This window comes from Podarcis filfolensis (genome assembly GCF_964270895.1).
Source record: "Podarcis filfolensis genome assembly, chromosome: 6".
NCBI classification, from domain to species: domain Eukaryota; kingdom Metazoa; phylum Chordata; class Lepidosauria; order Squamata; family Lacertidae; genus Podarcis; species Podarcis filfolensis.
Genome location: NC_139609.1, coordinates 25,016,956 through 25,036,657, shown reverse-complemented (window position 1 = coordinate 25,036,657; position 19,702 = coordinate 25,016,956). Strand labels below are relative to the sequence as shown.

Below are 19,702 nucleotides of genomic sequence, written 5' to 3'. Positions count from 1 at the left end.
AAGGGTATCGGCGGGTAACTTAGCGATAGTTTAACTTCTGTATAGCTTTTTCGCTTGAAATAGCAGTGCCAAAAAATACAGAGCTGGTGCCAGAGGGCCTCCTGGACTTTGCACTGAAATCTCCTCTGAGGGTGTGGGTGTGTGTTTTAAAAAGAGGGACTCTCGTTGCAAGAGAATGGAGTTTTGCCAGTGCATAGTGAAACTGAATACACTCTGTGCTCAGCCACAGCAGCATCACTCAGGTGCTTTGATTTAGAGCGACTTGTAGACTGGCTTGTGAAGTGCTGTGCATTGTGGCTAAGGGTGTGGCCACAAGTCCCCAGTTCAAATCTCTCCTCATCTGTGATTTTCTATAGGTGGCTGTAAGCAATCAGCTCTTTCTCTCCTCCCACTCCTGTCTTAATGCCTGTGGTATAGGGCTTGCAAGACTGTTTTGGTTAGGATTGCTGAAATAATGTATACGAGATGCTTTTGAGCGCTCATCTGAACACATGCAGCTGCCTTATGCAGAGTCAAATCATCTCGTTTAGTGGTGGGGAACCTGCAGTTGTAGCTGCTGAACTACAAACCCCATTATCCCTGACCATTGGTCCTACTGAGTGATGGGAACTGATGTTCAACAACACTCCGAGGGTCACGGGTTCACCACTGTAATTCAGCTAGAAGGGGTACCCATAGAAAAGCACCAAAGGATGCATCGTCCACCCAAAACAAATACATATTCAAAGTGCTTCTGAAGGCCTGGAGTATGGTAGCTTTCCAGAGGTCAGCTGGCAACAAATTTCAGAGTCGTGGGGCTACCACAGAGAAGGCCCTGTGTCGTATTTCACCAACTGCAGTGGTAGGCAAACCAAGAGGACCTCCATTCTTTATCATTATGTGTGGGCAGGTGAATACAGGTGTAAGTTGTCCTTCAGATAACTCTGACTCTGATCACCCAAGGCTTTGAAGGTGAAAACCAGCTAATGTAAATAGCTGGAGAAAAATTAATCCATTCGTCAGGGAGGCGGTGCCAACGGCTTTCTGTCGTAAAACCGACGTTAGAGATGTTAACTGCCGCCTCTTTTAAAGTGTCTTGGGAAAGAGGATCTGATAACAATTGAAAGGGAGAGCTGTGTATTGTTTGATAAGGTTCTCCCTGAACACTTTGAGGTATTGCATCTTTTTTTAAGAGCAACAGCGCACAATCCCTTTATCGTACAGCGTGGCTTAATATATTATTACACGGACATTTATCAGGCAGAGTATCTAGCTTTGAGCTTGAAAGCCGCCTCAACAACAACATATATTTAACTCTGCTTGGGTGAGACTGCGTTTACTGAGCCGCAGAGCACCACATCCTTGGCAGACTACCAGGTCCCAAAGGTTAAAAAAGTCTTCAGAGGGGGTGGAACAAAAAGTTGGCGTTCCGAGTTGACAGCATCTGTCAAAGGCATCTGCCACGGAGCTCAACTTCAAAAGTGTTAAAAATAGGAAACACCAAGAAAAGCACCAAATGAGGCCCAAATGACACGGTTGCCGGGCTGGAATCTGCAGACACACTAGGCGTTAATCAGCGTAGGCAGGTTGTTGTTGCTGCTGTTCTCCTGTTTCTACTGTACTTCTAATGGGGAAGCAGTGGGATTTCGGAATGCTTTCAAAAAGTCACTTGCGCCTAGCAAGACCTGATTGTGCAGATTCTTGTGCCCTCCCAAACTCCTCTCGACTGCAAGAAGAAATCCGAGGAGCTCAAGGAATGCGAGATTAAGCAAATACAGCAAGCGCTGCCCTCAACATCACTTTGTGGGAATAAGTGGCAGTCAAGCAGCCTTGCCCGCAAGTAGGGCTTTGGTGGTAAGAAGCGGCGAGAGCAATTGGCTATGGCACAAGGTTGTAGGCACAGCACAGCACAGCACAGCAGGCTCTGGAAGACAGCATTCCGAGTAGATCACACGCAGAGGTTTGTTTATTACATTTAAAGCTTGTTTTTTCCTCCAAGGAGGTCAAAGTAGCATACATGCCTCTTGCATTTTTTTCCCTTCACAACAACCCTGTGAGGTAGGTTAGGCGCAGAGATAGTAACTGGCCCAAGGTTATCCAGTGAGCTTCAGGGTCTGACATCCTCGCCACTCTACCATTCTGTCGTTTGCCTGTGCGTAGCAGTTTGTTGTTGGGCCGGCAAAGCAACTGGCCAAATAAGTCTACGCAAGTTGCTAGTCCACAGGAAGATTTTTACCAACTTGCGCTCTCCCAGTATAACCGCATTTAGCCATGAGGGTGTAAGAGAGAGAGGACCTGCTACCTCAGTGCTTCGTTCATTTCCTTTTTAATGGGCCCCTCCATCCGATCACTGCTCTTGTGTATTCTCCCAGTGACAAACTTGCAATCCCTTTTCAGAGCAAGGTATTTTCCTCAGGTTTTATCCTCCCCTCTCTTTTAAAGGGTTTTCGTCACATTTTCTAACCTAGGCGTCAGGTGGCGTTTTGGGAAAGTGAATTTATCCCCACTCAGCACACATTCAATACAACATTCGGGGTAGACAAGGAGGGGGTGGAGTTGGGCCAGAGTGAAGGGGCGGGGCCTGGGGAGGAGGTGTGGCTTAGGCCGAGTCCCAAGGGGTCAGGTAGAAATGTCTGGAGCATCATACTGTATTGTGCTCCTGGGTCTGGAGTCCTCCATCTCCATCCCTTTGCCCTAGAAAGGTTATGTGCTTAAAAGTTTTGTTCTGCAGCAATCCCATGGTAACCTCTCATGGGAAAACTGCACAATGGTGATATTGATATCCGGCATTTAGCACCATTTGAGTTTCATATATATTGACTAAATTACCTGGATGAGAGCCCTGAAACCTACCTAGGGTTGTAATCCCTAAATTGCAGTAGGGAGATGTAAAGGCAGTGTTAATGCCTGAGATAAGATACCTTTCTTAAGGCTGCTTGGCATAGTTGAGATCTGAACTGGAGCGGGGGGGGGGACACTCTTCCTATGCTTAAATGTTTATAAATTCAAATAAAGCAATATTCCAGGGCTTTTTTTATTTTTAGCCGGAACTCACTTCCGCACCTCTCAGGTGGGTGCCATTGCCATTATAAGAGAACAAGGGAGGCGTTCATAGTGAGTTCCGGCACCAATTTTTCTATAAAAAAATAGCACTGCAAGAATCTATCCATTTAGATAAAGCCTTCTCTATGACAGGCTGTTTTTCTATATGCACAGAGTGCTTTCTCCACCAAGACAGCATTCTTGTACATGCACAAACCCTGCATCCTATTGCCTGAAGTGACGAAGCCCAGGAAAAAGCTTTGCCTCTTGATTCTACCAACTGACCTAAGGCACTCCAGTGTTTTCCTTCCTGCTCTGTGTGTGAGAGTGACAAGGCAAGGATTCCATCTGGCTTCCTTAATGGATTTCATGTTTCTTTACAGCTGGATAGGCTGGAGGCAGCTGTCTCGCTTAAGGCTGACTACAACACCATTTGGTTACCGTATCTCCCGAAGGTGCCAAGCTAGACACCCTAAGGTGGGATTGGGTAGGGAGTACCCTCAGTCCATACATATAGCATTATGGAAATGAGCAAGCAGTGTAAGGTGCCGGATTCACCGTCTTGCTAAGTTCCACCATAGCAAACAGATACAATTGTTATAGAAACGCTCACACAGTGATGAAAGGCGATCTTTATTTCACTTAGCTAAGACTTTCCATTCTCTCCGCAGCTCTCAAAATGTCTTAAGTTCATAGTGCTTCTGTAGCATGCTAGAATGGATAATAAGGTATTGTTCCTTTGTAGCATGATTTGCATTAGGGCTTTCCCCCTACTTTTTATTAAAGGAGAGAGTACAAACCTAGATTACTTTCCAGTATGTTATTGGTTTCTTCTATCCTGATCTCTGGAGTTTACAGAGCACATAGAAAAATGGATTATTATTATTATTATTATTATTATTATTATTATTATTACTAAAAAGTAGATTTCTTCTGTTAGAGAGAATTTGCTAAGTTGCCTTGTGGGGGTTTTCCGTCCATAACTTGTCTGACAAAATACTGCTATGTGTGGGTGTGCGGGTGTGTGGGTGTGTATTGTCTCATGTGCTTTTTTAAATCGGAGAACAAACATATTGGGGTTGTATCTAAAGTAGTGCTAGGTGAATGTTGCAAAAGGATTTCTCCTTGCACAACAGAATGTTCTTTCCCTGCTGTCCCCTCCATGCACCTCCTAAATCTGTAGGGTTTTCCCCAACCCTCTGGAACAGATGTGGGGTGTGCAGGGGGGGAAGGATACCATAAATCCTTGTGCTAACACAACAAGGGCATTGGATACCACCCTTGATGTGTAAAGTCCTACTGTGGGCAGGTCAGTATTTCTCAGAGTTGGCCACTGTGGGAACAGAATGCTGGGCTAGATGTCTTGCTCCTCTTGTGTTCTCAACCACTGTTCCTTGAAGACCTACCTAAAGATGGGTATAGCTGGATACGGTGTCCACGGCAGGCAAGAAGGCCAACTTGGGGCTCGTATCCATGACCCTGAAATTAAGAGTGTGCTGGTCCCGAGGGTTAACCGTGTGGCAAGGTCCGAGTCCAGTCTGAGGTCGATAGTGCGGTATGGAGACTGTCCGTCAAAGCTGAAGCTGGGTCCAAGGCAGGGAGTCAGGTGAGGTCAGGAACTCTGGCCGAAGAGCAAGACAGGGTGCAGGCAGGAACAGGCTACCAACAATGTTGCTCCCGCAACCTGGGACTGGGGCTGGCTGGCTTTTATCTGCCCCGAGGCATAGGGCGGCCCCGATCCACAGGTGACTCACCTCTCCTGGCTTGGAGGCGAGCACTCCTCCTGCGGGAACTTAGTTCCCTCCGCCTCTCTGCCCTGAGCCTCTGCAGCTCAGGAGAGGCTGGAGGGTTACTGGACCCAGAGGCAACCTCAGCTTCCCCTACCAGGGCTGAGAGTGGAGCACCTGCAGGCAATGGGTCCTCCATCACCTCAGGAGCCAGAGCAGACTCAGCTGGTGCCTGCACCTGAAGATCCAGCACAGGTGAGGACCCTTCAGGCTCAAGCCCCAGCCCCGGCTCAGCTGGTTCTGGAGGCGGGGACTCCTGTGCAGGCTGGGATTCCTCAGGGTCAGCCTCCGAGTCCGAATCCCAGGCCATCACAAAGAGCCTCATTCTGTACTGACTGAGCTACCCCAGACAGGCCTGCCAGAAAGACAATAGCAATGACACTTTGTCCGATTTGTAAAGATAGGTGCTGCCACACTAAAGACCTGATTCTGACATTGGATGGATTAGACCTCCTGAGAAGACCATACCTGCCATTCTCAAGGGCAGCCCCACATAGAGAACAATGCAGCAATCCAATCTGGAAGTTACAGCACATGGGCAACAGCAGTTGGGCTGTCTCGGTTAAGAAACAGCTGCAGCTCTCATATCAGCCAAAGGCGGAGCACCCCCCCAGACTATGACCCAGCTTTTTCAGGGAGAGTGCAACCCCGTCCAAAACAGGCAATTGATCAATTATCCAGACTTGGGAACCACTCACCCAGAGTGCCTCCGGCTTACCAGATTCAGAGTCAGTTTGTTGGTCCTCATCCAGCCCACTAGCAAGTTCAGGCACTGCTCCAGGGCTAGCATAGCCTCTCCAGTTCGGATATTACAGAGAAATAGAGCTGGTCATCCATCAGTTTGCCCCAGATCTGTTAATGACTAGGAGCTCTCCTTGGTCCTGCAACAACTGACCTTCCCTTGCCACATCACCCCAGGGCTCCTTTGCAAGGCCAGAGCAGAACACCCAGTGTGAAAAGTTTGGTCTCTTGCCCTTCACGTATAATTTCAAGGGGGAGAAATGCCTTCAAGGCGACTAGAAATATATTTGTGCCAATAATAAGAATTGCAAATTGCTAACATGAGACATTCCTATAAGCTGCAGTGGATGCATCTGTGTAATGTTCATTTTGTTAATATTGAGCATGACAGAACTTAAGCTGAGCGCACTTTTAATCCCATTGGTTTCGGTATGAGAGAGTTAAGAACATGTTCAATTTGTCTGCTGAAATCAATTACACTTAAACATATCTAAAGTTGGCAGGATCATAACAATTGTTCTGAACAACAACCAAAAAGCAACAATTTGAATTCTTTATACAGCCCATATTAATTTCAGTCAATATCAGGGCTGGTTAAGATGTGACCCTCCAGATGTTTCTGAACTATAGTCCTCATCCTCCCTGACCACTGGCCATAGTTGGAGTTGGTGGAAAGTGCCATTCAAGAACATCCGGAAGGCCACAGGTTAGCAACCCCTGGCCTGGAAAATATAATGGCCAAGTAAGATCATGGCCACTGGTCCCATCACCTCCTGGCAAATAGAAGGGGAAGAAATGGAGGCAGTGAGAGATTTTACTTTCTTGGGCTCCATGATCACTGCAGATGGTGACAGCAGTCACGAAATTAAACAACGCCTGCTTCTTGGGAGAAAAGCAATGACAAACCTAGACAGCATCTTAAAAAGCAGAGACATCATCTTGCCGACAAAGGTCCGTATAGTTAAAGCTATGGTTTTCCCAGTAGTGATGTATGGAAGTGAGAGCTGGACCATAAAGAAGGCTGATCGCCAAAGAATTGATGCTTTTGAATTATGGTGCTGGAGGAGACTCTTGAGAGTCCCATGGAGTGCAAGAAGATCAAACCTCTCCATTCTGAAGGAAATCAGCCCTGAGTGCTCACTGGAAGGACAGATCGTGAAGCTGAGGTTCCAATACTTTGGCCACCTCATGAGAAGAGAAGACTCCCTGGAAAAGACCCTGATGTTGGGAAAGATGGAGGGCACAAGGAGAAGGGGACAACAGAAGACGAGATGGCTGGACAGTGTTCTCGAAGCCAGCAGCATGTTTGACCAAACTGCGGGAGGCAGTGGAAGACAGGAGTGCCTGGCGTGCTCTGGTCCATGGGGTCACGAAGAGTCAGACACGACTAAACAACAACAACAACAATGGCCAATGTAGGAAAATATAAGCAGAAGTCTTCCATACCTACAAGGCAAAGCTCCTACATTAGAGGCAGAAAAATGAAACCCCAATTCAGAGGCGGTCATGCTTAAATCCCATCCATTTCAAGGGAACTTAAAAGTTCAGCACAACTTTAGTTGTCCCGCTGATTTAAATGGGACTTGGACTAACTCACTCTGGATTGGGACCACCATTCCCTATTATTTTTTGTGCAGCTTTAGTATTTTAGGAAGGAGGCCTGCAGCCAGGGTTGCTTTTGTTACTGTTAACGGGGAAGCTCTCCTGAAACCAGTTAACGCACCTCCAGCACTAAGGACATCAGAAATAAATGCAGCGTACAGCAGTTCTGTGTATGGTTTCAGACCATTACCTTCTAATAGCGTTGAACATGCAGTTTCAACTGGTTCTATTCAGTGCCCTCCTGAGTACCGGAGGGGGACAGGAGAGGAAGCTGCGATACGATCTCCAGTATTTAGAAAGAACACAGTGTGGCTGATAATTACCTAAGCAATAATATCTGATAGCATGAGAGAGGTCTGAGTGTTCTTTGTTTCATCAATAACGGAGGTTGCATTCCTTTGGATAGCTGCTTTGGAAATATCCAAGCTGTCAGGCCTCTTCTTTGGCTAGAGAAATTGGAGGTGGGGGCGGGGAGAGAGAGAGTTGAGTTTAAACTGCCTAAGCATGGCTTTAAGTGCACACATTAGTCACAGTCCTGCAATCTGCCTCCCCACCCGCAATGCACATAGAGGGCAGGATGCAGAGCAGCTGTAGATAATAGGATGGGGACCCTCTCAGCCAGTCCGTAACTCCCTGCCCTCTTAACTTGCATCCAGTCTAGGAGGTGGCTCTGTCTGTCAGTTTCCTCCACCTTAGTTGAAGGAGGAGCCTTTGCAGAATTCGGCAGGGAGGGAGATGGGGGGCTGACTATTGCGTGTCATTGGTTCTGGCTCCACCTGCCATTGTCGTCTCTGCCTTCCACCCTGTCAGTTCTAATGGGCACCAGTCATCACCAAGCCAAAGTATGTGTGGGACTCCATGATGTGATGCGCAGGGGGACCTTGGCTTCAAAGAACTGCATTGCCACGTGCATGACCAAGAAGGAACAGTCTGGCTACTCACTTGCAGTATTTCTATACCACCCAGTAGCAAAGGTTCTCTAGGTGGTTGAGAAGTAAAAAATAATAATAATTAAAACCATAAGATACAAAAAAATTAACATGTAAACATGATATCTAAAACAGAATTAAACCAGCCACAGAATTAAAAAAACCCCAACAGAGAATGACATGAGTACAAAGCAATTGAAAAACACTGAAAGGTTGTTGTTTTTTACGATGGAAAAGTCTGGGGAAATGAAATGTTCTTCACCTCGTGCTGGAAAAAAAAGCATTGGAGGAGCAACCACAGACATGACCCTCCCTCTGCAGCTTATTTGCTAGGAGTTCTCAGAGGCAAAAATCCTCTGAGGAGACACTCTGGATCCTTCTTTCCATATGTGTAATGTGAATTCTGACCTCAGAGTTAAGTGACCCTTGCTGCATATTTGTCTGGATTGCAAATGGGCATTCGGATCAGCAATGCCCCCATTTTAAAGTCCTTAAACCCCATGAATTCCTGTATCTCTCTGGTTCCTCTCTACTACCCATGCCCTTGTTCCTTGGTTCTCCTGACAATGGGGATGACACGAATGGATAAACGTAGCATTCCGAGTGTGGTCTTGCTGGTGCCAGACCAATGTTCTTTGGCCTGTATTCAATATCTGTATTTATGCAATGGGGAATTCCATTTATTTGCAACCTTCTTCTGCTAAAAAGTTCACAGTTGGAGCATGAACACTCCGGAAGAAAAATTAACACTGGTTTCTGTTAGCACTGCATATTGTAGCTTTAGCAATGGATGTGCCCGCCCTGCCCCTTCTTTTATGTGTGTAAGCATTCATGTATAGTTCCTAGTGGCATAGGGTTAGGGCATCGTTTTTTTGAGCAATAGTGAAAACAAGCAATACAATCCACTTAGGAAAGGCAACACACACACACACACACACACACACACACACACACACCATAGCTGTCAACTTTCCCCTTTTTTAAGGGAAATTCCCTTATTCCGAATAGGATTCCTCGCAAGAAAAGGGAAAAGTTGACAGTTATCACACACACACAATATTATTTGCCTCCTCTCCTGCCCTTTAAAACATTGTTCCAGAATTTGGTACCTAGATAAGCCTTCTTTGAAGACTGAAGGATTCCAGATTGCAATTTCAGATATGTGCTTGAGGAACCTGAAGACTGTTCCTGGGAAAGTGTGTGTTTAATTGAGCTCCTTCAGTCTTTCCATCATTGTGTTTTGATTTTTGGATCTGGCATCCTCCACTTATTTATTTTCCACACCATCTTTTTTTTAAAAAAAACAAACAAACTTTGTTTTGCAGGGCTATAACTCAGTGGTGCAGCTGATAAGGCCCTAGGTTCAATCAATCACCAGTCAGAAAAGCCCATGTTGGGTTTGACGGACCAGTGGTCTTACTCACTGTAAACCTGCTGCTTGCATTCATATATATGCTTGGAAAATATATAATAGGGCCAGTTCTGGAGTTGCTTCTAATACATGTTTGGTTATGTGCATTTTTCAAACAGAACCTCCCCTTTCTGTTGGCAAATTATCATATTTTAAAGTTAACTTTTTACAGAGCTCTTTTGTCCTTATCATTAAGACATGCTGTTCTTTCCCAAAGGCAGTCTACTTGGCTTTTCTTGCATCTTAACATAAAGAAAATATAGGGTCTTGTGGCACAGCCTCCCACCATGCTGGTGCAAATATTTGGGGCAACCACCTTACCAAAACAGCACAGTCAAAGAGGGTCAGTACCAAGCACTTGAATCAACTGTTCATCTGAACAGCCTACTTGCACATACCGTATTTTTTGCTCCGTAAGACGCACTTTTTTCCTCCTAAAAAGTAAGGGGAACTGTCTGTGCGTCTTATGGAGTGAATGCGTGGTTCCTAGAGCTGAATTGCCCAGGGGCAAAAAGCAGATCATGCCTTTTTTTTAGAAAGAGGGAAGGGGGTGTTGAAACAAAACCTCTGAGCAGCTGAACGGCAAGCAATCGGGAGGGATAAGGGACTCTAGATATAAAGGAGGCTGCCTGGGAGGGGGGAGGTAACAGAACATGGATCCTCAGGATTTTTGCACTGGGTCACCCCAAATTCACCATCAGATCACATAGCATGTCCATGGCTATGGCCTGCATCAAAAAATCACGCATCTACTGTTTTGTGGGCCGCAATGGCGCAAAAACGTGGTTACAAAGCACGGATCCACATGGATTCTCAGGATTTTTGCATTGGGCTACCCCAAACTCACCGTCAAATCACATATCATGTCTGTAGCCACAGCATGAACCACAAAAATCATACATCCACTGTATGATTCAGAATTCCCCCCGCCCCTTGTTTTCCTCCTCTAAAAACTAGGTGCATCTTATGGTCAGGTGCATCTTATGGAGTGAAAAATACGGTAATTTCTGTGATTCTGACAACTCTCACCCACCTGAGGAGGTTTCTAGCAAACAGGAGGCACCAAGCCTAAAATGGGAAACCACAAGCCTCAGGAAGTGCTTAAAACAGACCTGCAAATAGGCATTTACCTGTGCCAAGTATGGATTTCTCCTTAGGCAACCAAATGTTAATCCAGAGTTTTTTCTTTAAAACATCCATGCAGCTTTTCTACAGCATGAACCTTTTAAAAATACAAGAAATCCATTTCACATATTCAATCCTGTTCTCTTATGATCATTTAGTATTTCACCATGAATCAATCTGTTCATACTTTTACCTTCATACTTGCAGAAGCTGCCATTGAATTATTTTCCACAGCTGAGATACTTCCCCCATAATCACGAAAAGCAGCTTTCTGGTTTTAACTCCTCTTCTTGGAATTTGGAAGGTTGAAGGAGCTATGGGAGGAAGCAGACTGAAAAATGCTGGAGGGAGAAGTTTATTCCCAGGCTCCCTATTCCAAGACGTGTTGTGGTTACTCTGGTTTGGCCCCATTAATTGAAAGTGGCTTCCGGATCTGAGCTTAGCAAGCATTGCGAAATTAAGAAGGCATGGAGAACAGAGAAGACCACCTTCCACCGCAAAGCCCAGCTACGAACAGTCCTTTGGAGTAAAATGGGAATTGCCGCCCAAACCTAAGCATGTTTGCATGGAAGTAAGTCTTACTGAGTTCAGTGGAGCTCATTTCTGAGTAAACGTGATTAGAATTGCAGTGTTATCTCTATGCATGTTTATTCTGAAATAAGCCCCGCTGTGTTGAACAGGGCTTATTCCACTGTAAACCAAAGGCCTGGGACAAGCCTCGTTGAGCACAGCTGGACCTGTCTTTCAAGTCAGCATATTTAGGATTGAGCTGCCTATGTCAGTTTGGGTAAAAAGGGGTGTGTGCTTTACATTCAGGCTGTAAAGGAAAGTAGGGGGAGAATTTCTTATTTGAAGTTACCTCAAAGCAGAGGTGCTAGACATCTCTTTCCTCACCAGTCCCAGAGCAACTGTTCTTTTGCCAGCAACTTGTAAGGGTATGAAATTAAAGGATTTGTTTTAATTTGTAAGGGGCTGTATTTAATTTTAAAAACCTATATGAGCAGGCAGACAGGCTGTTTGAAATTGTGGGTTGGTAATTGTCGCGGGCTTGCTTGCAAGGCTGGACCAGAAATAATTGCTGTGCAATCTTCTTGGGAAGCCAGATGGATGTAACAGCCAGCCGTTCCACCTGAGGCTGCGGAAGAAAACGCAGCTGATCCTGGGATCTGTAGCTTGTTAAGAGTGCTTACGTCACAGAGTTACAGTTCCCAGCACCCTTTACAAGCTATATTTCTTAGGATTCTCCGTGAATGTTAAAATGGTGTAGCAACACTTTAATGGTATGGTGTACATGTGACCTAAGTCACATTGGGAGCTGCCTTAGCTGAAAAGTAACTTGCAAATGCATAGAATGCATTATTGTGGCTAGACCCCAAAACCTTGTGACTGTTTTGACAGTGAAGGCACAGCAGAGGAAATGCTCCAGGAGGTCAAATTGTCTCCGTGCGTTTCAGGTATAAGTGGAAAGCTGAAACAAAAGAGTAAGCAAAAGAAAACAGAACAGTGCAAGTTGAGGAAATTAAGAAAACACTGAGCAGAGTAGAGGGAAGAAAGGGGGGTCACTGTCGTATGGTGAGTCAAGGACAGGAAAGTTTGGTTCACAGAATGGGAAGCACCTATGATCAGAAGGGTCCCTAACTCCCTAGAGACTTAGGGACCCATAACATGGGCCATAAAGCTAGTAAGGGAATGTGCTTCAGTCCTGATAGGATAATTTCGGCACCCCTTGTAAATGCCTCTGAGGAGGAAAAGTGGCAGCTCAAACAAAAGGAGTCTGATCCGTCTGACAGCTTCCCAATGCTCTCTTCTGTCCTCAAAGTTCCCTGCCTAAGAAGAAAAGTAAAATAACAGTTCAGAGTCATCCGGTGGTGAAACCACAGTTCCAAGGCAGAACATTTCTTCTTTAAATCCTTTCTTGCTTGTTCAGTAACTAAATCAGGCAGCTCCATTTATCCTGCCAGGCTGTTTTGTCCATGCATGCCCACGTGACCTACACCTGATGTCAGATGAGGGGCAGGTAAAGGTGGGGCTTGGTTGAAAGGGGCTTTGCAGGCACAGTCGGCTGGCTGAAGTGCTGTGCTCAGCAAACCCAAAACCTCTGGGGCAGTGCTTCCCAAGCACCCAACAATCAGCTGATTGTCAGGAACTTGGGAAGCACAGCACAAGGGGCTCTGCAAGCTTCATTCGGAAAGAAAAAAAAGTTCTGTGTTTTATGTGGCGCACTCCTCTCTCAGAAGGAAGCAGGTTGTATTCAGAGTGCTTCCCCAAGCACTTTGAATACAAGCTGCTTTCTCTGCAGAGGGACAAATGCTCCAGTTTTAGAAACATCTTCAGCTGATGGTCCATTAAAAGGGAGCCTCTTTGAAGGCACACTAAATCCTTATCTTTCAATGTGGTTGCTCTAGCAGACAAATCAGCATCTGCAGCAACCTCCTTTGAACTTTGCCTCTTGTCAGTCACCTGATGTCATGACACCCTGTGACCAACAAGTGGTTGGCTCCTCCCACCCATCAGTTGGTCTGCAGTGGGTGAGGGAGATAAGAATCCAGCTGCCCATTCCTAGTGTAGTTGGTCCTGAGCTAAATAGACCAGTGATCTAACTCAGTGTAAGGCAGCTTCTTAAGTTCTTGTGCTCCACCTTGGTTAGGGGAATACATCTACTAATGGTCCATTCCTTAATTGTAACCGGCTCAGGGAGACGCTGCACTGGTGTTTGCATGGCCCGTCAAGTAGCTTAAGAGGAGAACAAAAGTTGGGAAGCAGGCACACGGAATCGTGGACTGTCAAAAAGCATGAAAGACTCCATGTAGCACTGAGCAGTAAAGAGGTCCTGTGGTGGTCTCCTGGTCTCCAGCGTGCAAAAACTCTTTCGAAGCGTTAGGATTTCATGTAGCAGTGGACCGCTTCCTCAGTTTTGCCACATCTATCCCCACAACACAACACCTGCCCCAAAACTTCGGAGTAATATGGGCCCATTGGATATCTGCGAGGCTATAAAGTACCCCACAGAAGAGCACAAAATGGGTGGCTGTGTAACATAGGGCAGCTCTCCTGTGATTCTGGCAAAACCAGTAAGTAAGGCTCTGCCTGCCTGCCTGCGCCATTTCCTTGTAAGTGTAAAGGTAGAATGTTGTGTATCAAGAAGTAATTGCTCATGCAATCACTTTATATAGCCCAGGTTAATAGTAGTAGTAGTAGTAATAGTAATAAAACAACACTTCTATTATTTATATGCTGCCCATCTGACTGGGTTGCCCCAGCCACTCTGTGTGGCTTCCAGCAATTCTAAAACCACAGTAAAACATCAAACAATAAAAACTTGCCTTCACTTCTTTATTTGTCTCCAATGTGAGGATGCCACAGTATAAGCCTTTTTATCAGTCTGGGCAGTCAATCATTTTGCCTTCATGAATCTTAAAAGTGTGGGGGGGGGTGTCCCTCTATTTTTGTGATTCCAAGGCATCCTTGCATGACACATATGGAAAAACCAGTTAATTCTGCAGTCTAAACCTACTCCACCTCCATGCCCCACCTAGCAAAGGGTGTATGGAGAGTAGGAGTGGTGAATGAGGTGAGGCTTCCTTATCTCTACAGTCACCCCTTGTCATTATAAATCAGTTGCAACCACCTCTGTGCTGCTTGCATTCCAACTAGACAATGGAAGCAACTTATCTTCTCTCTCACCCTGCTCTACAAAGCTGCCAGGGCTCTCCAAAGCTTCTCAGTGGCTGCAGCAGAGGCAGTTTAGGCAGAGGTCTGGCTAGCTGGAGCTAACCCTCTTGCTACTTAGGCACATCAAAAGTTCAGTATAACCAAGTTGCAGGATTTGAGCGCCAGAGCACTCTTCTCCTGCGGGTTAATTAATTAAACAGGCACACACACATGTATAGTGGGTTGCCTAAGGCTTCCTAGAAACACTTGGCTGGAACTCTGTAAAGGGGCCACTCATGTATAAGCCCCATTAAAACTGTGTGTGAATAACATGGCAGGATTACACCTTAAGTGTCCAAGCAGGGATTTCAAACACATACAAATTTAACATCATAGCTGTTCTGCCATGCCAACTGTTCCATGTGGGAAAGGCCCTTATAATTGCTCTTTGTTTTGTAAGGCACTGGCAAATGAGGGAGGACAAAGATGCTGTTAGGTGCCTTCGCAAATCACTGCCAAAGTTCAGGCGGTTATTTGGCCACAAAGCAGGATTTGGCAAGGAACATGGAAATACAGTGTGTTACACTACCACTGCTGGACTTACAAAGGCCAGTGTCTGCGGCAGCTTTCCGCTCTGATAAGGTCCTTAAGCCTTTCTTCAGCAGAACGGCTGCATGCTCAAAATGTGTGGGTTTGCACCAAGAGTCTGGAATCATTGTCCTATTTTGTTTCTTTTAGCTTGGGAACATCCTGAGATCTCCAAAGTGGAATTAAAATACACAGAGGAGTTCATTTGTTTCAACAAGTGGCCCAAAAGTGGCTTTCTCCCTTCTATGGCCAGTTTGGCTGACATTTAATCTATGCAAGGCTGGGAGCTTGGTTTCTGCATTGGAAACTAGTAAATGTCATTCGCACAGATTTACACATTCAGTAGACTGAGGCAGCTTTCATCTGCAAAGTGTCAAAGTTCAATGGATGCCAAGTCTGGGGGGAGGGGGACGAGGAATGGTTTCTGCTGTCTTCATACATTTTGCCTACATCAACTGGATCTGTTTTTTCCTTTGCTCACAGGAAAGGGGTGCGTGTGTTTATGTGTTGCTATATACAGTTGTGCACTTCGGTCCTGTTTGTGGGTTGCTACTTGCAGTTAATCTGGGAGTGTTTATACAGTGCAGTCCCTATGCATATTAATTCCAAAGGAAATCCCACTCTGTTCCATGGCGCATGCTCTCAAGTATTTAGGACTTTCAGTGTTACGTTCTGTGGTTAGCACTGCAGATTGCAAAGAACATAAATACCGCAAAAAACAGGAGTCCTGTGTCAGGCTCTTTCCATTGGTAGGGTCTAGTTCAACTTGCTCTGTACCCTGATGCTATTTCAATCATTTCACCAGCAGCAGCCAATTAAAAGCACATTGAAATGATGGAAGGGCTCAGGGTAGGTTAAGCTAGTTGTGGGAGTGAGGGAGGGTAGAAAAGCTCAATGCAGACCTGCAGATTTTGTTACAACAGCCTGTTACTCTTTGTAATGTGAAGGGGAAGGCAAGTGAAATCCCTGCAATGGAACAGAGAAAGAAAATAATATAGACGAAGCCCAGAGGAAATCTCTTCAGCACAGGGAAACCTTCTGCTACGCGAACACTGGATCGTAACGGTTCTATGAAAGTACAATTACTACCCAATTAAAGAAAACTTAATCAATTGATTCAACAAATTGAATAATGTATAAATTTGCTCAGGCAATTTGTTTTAAAGATTTAAACCTTTTTATCACCTTGTTTTATGGGGGGATACATGCTTGGTTTTGGAGGCACCATCTTAGGCTATATGTTCCCTTCTTTGTGAAAGTGAAGGGAGAGTACCTCTTTTAAGGTGGACCTAGCCAATTTTAGGGAAGTAGACTCAGGTTTTGCTATCTGAACACAATGCGTTATCAGGAAATCGTTTGTTAGGTAAGCGTTCGCAGAATGAGTCAACAATTTCCATTAATTTCTATGGTAAAAATTCTACTGTGTTCCCGGCCATGGAATTTTGACCCCAAAGTGATGAAGAAACTCAATAAAACCCTCTGAAACCTTGCAGAAGGGAAACAAGGAATGTCCAGTGTCTCACTCCCTCTCTCCCCAATGATTTCTGGTGAAACAGCTGCACACACCAGCAAAACACAAAAAAGTGAGACTTGTTTAAGGTTGCTTATTTGTTTACAGTACTACAGGCAGGTCTGGCTATTTGGATATCTGAATCTGCAGTGTGTATAGCGAGGTTTGGGTACTAACTGTTCTTGTTTGGATAAGTGAATTTTCATAGAATGAACATTTGGATAGTGGGGCCTGTGTGTACAGTGGTACCTCGGGTTAAGTACTTAATTCGTTCCGGAGGTCCGTTCTTAACCTGAAACTGTTCTTAACCTGAAGCACCACTTTAGCCAATGGAGCCTCCTGCTGCCGCCGCGCCGCCGGAGCCCGATTTCTGTTCTTATCCTGAAGCAACGTTCTTAACCTGAAGCACTATTTCTGGGTTAGTGGAGTGTGTAACCTGAAGTGTATGTAACCTGAAGCGTATGTAACCCGAGGTACCACTGTATATTAAAATGTGTTGGGGAGGTCTTTTCAGTTGATTTAAAACTGGGGCAGGGAACTTGTAGCCCCCCAGATGTTGCTGACCTATAATTTCTAGCATCCCTGTCTGTTCACCATGCTAGCTCAGTCTCATGGGAGTTAGATACCAACAATATCTAGAAGGCCATGTGTTCTCCGCAATGAGTCAAAAGTTTTTTTGAACCAGCTGATTAATTAATTAAAGGTTACAGTCCTGATTAAAAGAACAGAGCTCTGGTCAACACATTCTCTTATTGGAGGCGAAAAAGGGGAGCAGACTGGTCCCACACACCATAGTGGATTTCTGGCAAAACAATTGGCTACGGCCTCTCCTTCTTCCATATTTTCTTTCCCTTGTGGACTGGCAGTTGGAAGTGTGTGGATAATTAGTACTCGGGGGGGGGGCTGGATGTGGACAATTGTTGACACCTCAAGAATACCTCAAACAGAGGTGGTCAAAATGCTGTGAACTAATCTCATGGAAAGTTGTATCTGGGTGAAAATGGAACATGGTAAGGGACACATTACAGTTCCGCCAACACAGAATTTGTGAGGTGATTCTCTCTTGAATTAAAACTGTTGAACAGTTAATAAGAACTGTAGAACAACTATGCCCAAATTGCTATTGCAGATTTTAAGATGCCTTTCTACCCTAATGGGGGAACCAGTTACTATTTATTTCAATGGGAGAATAAGCCAAGGGGGAGGGGAGGAAATTCTTAAAGCAGACTCCTGCAGTTTATTTTTTCTCTTATTAGCTGTTCATCTCCACAATAGCCTACGAAAAGAGTTCTCCGAAGCCTAATTATAATAAATTCGTGGATGACTCATGCTGACCACATTCGCAATTCCTCTTCTCCCCACAGAAATCTTGGATAGTCCCACAGCACATTATTATTTTCCCTGATAATTTTCTCAGAACTGCAAGCTTCCTTGGCGCACGTTAAGGCACACATTTTGATTTAATATTTCTGTAGAACCCCATCTGATTTAGAAGTTTTAGGCAGCTAGCAGTAAAAGCAGGACGAAAAAACCAAAACCCATCAAATATCCAACACGCCGAACAGGACTACATGTGAGGGGAGATAGGGTACTAGCAGAAACAGCATTCCCATGTTTAGCTCTTTCTCCTCAATCTAGTATGTGGTAGCACACTTGCCATTTGTAATTATGCCATGGTGCTGTTAACAGATTGTAGGCCTCAAGGCAGGGGGCCCCAGTTGCTCTTAGCACTTTTGAAGTTGTTGGTTCTCATGTACCTTCCCATCTTTCACACAGACATGCTCACATCATTCCTGTCCCCTCCAACAATTCCCTCCCCCTAAGCTACTTTTCCATTCTAGGGGAATTTTTCGTCACTTTCCCACCCAGATCTGTAGCCAGGCTGGGGCAAATGGGTACCCAGCCACCTGTGAGCTGTGCTTTACCTCTGCTGTCTCCTCCACCCCATTTTTTTGGGGGGGGGGAATTGTCTTTTTAATTTGTGACATGACAGACAATGACAGCCTCCATCTAAAGCAGTGTTTCCCAAGTTTGGGTTCTCCAGCTGTTTTGGGACTACAACTCCCATCATCTCTAGCTAGAAAGACCAGTGGTCAGGGATGATGGGAATTGTAGTCCTGAAACAGCTGGAGGCCCAAGTTTGGAAAAACCCTGATCCAAAGCATGACAGCTTGTTTTAAAAACAGGAGCAATTTAAGAACCGGGCCCTCTGAAAAAAAATCAGTGAACAAGGCAGGGTATATGTATAACAGAACCTCAGCTGGAAGAGCCCCCCCAAAGTCAGCCCAGCAGCCATGAAGGGGAAAAAATCAAATTAATTTCCACAGTTGGATTCCAATCACCTAGCCCTAGAAAGGACAGTAGGACAACAAGAATGGGTGCCCCCCCCCCGAGCATTTCAGCACCATATTGGTTTGCCCCTTTGTTACTGAAAGGATCATCGCAAGGATAGGAGTGGAATTGGGATTGTTGCCTGAGTGAAGTAAGAGCAGGGTAGTAACAAAGGAAGGAATGGTCCAGTGACACTCCTGCCCTGGGAATTTATTTGAGAATTTCTACATACCTGTGTGCAATATGCATTCTCTCAGGCTGCATCTACACCATATTTTTACAGCGCTGTTGAATCCCTTTAGCAATCATGACTCCCCCCCCCCCAAAAAAAAGAATCCTGGGAATTCTATAGTTAGTTAAGGGTGTGGAGAGTTTTTAGGAGACCCCTATTCCCCTCACATAACTACAATTCCCAAGTTCCGTGGGAGGAGAGATGGATTGTTAAACTACTCTGGAAATTGTGAGAATCGGGGTCTCCCAACAACTCTTGGCCCCCTTAACAAACTAGAGTTTCCCAGGATTTTTTTTGGGGGGGGGGCGGACCACAACAGTTAGAAGCGGTTTAGTAGTGCTTTAATTGTATGGTGCAGATGTGGACTCACTCTCAAAGGCCATAAGTGGGGAGTTACACTTTTGGGTCAAGATTCGGTCCTCAGTATCTGTAGAAAAGTTTTGTGTTCATTTGTTCCATTTGTATCCTGTCCCTTTCTCTCTGAAGGGTACCCAGGGCAGTCAGCAGCACAAAAAGCCGAAATAAAACAACATCCAGTTTGCAATAATTAAAATGCCCTAAAACTCCTAAATGCACCTATCCGCTGGCGAAAGCCTGGACAAATAGCAAAACATAACCGTTTCCAGAAGGGTAGCTGTGTTAGCCTGTTGCAGCAAAAACAACATCAGCTGCATCTGATGAAGCAGGACTCTGGTTCGTGAAAACTAAGCCATAATAAATGTGTTGGCCTTTAAGGTGCCACAAGGCATTTTGTTGTTATATAAAAATGGATGT

At 45.2% G+C, this 19,702-nt stretch overlaps 1 protein-coding gene across 6 annotated transcripts in view; it reads left to right on the top strand.

The window, feature by feature from the left end:
- The window catches only part of ALG14 (ALG14 UDP-N-acetylglucosaminyltransferase subunit), a 55,688-nt gene that overhangs the window by 21,390 nt on the left and 14,596 nt on the right, over positions 1–19,702 (top strand). The gene's annotated exons all lie outside the window — the stretch shown is intronic.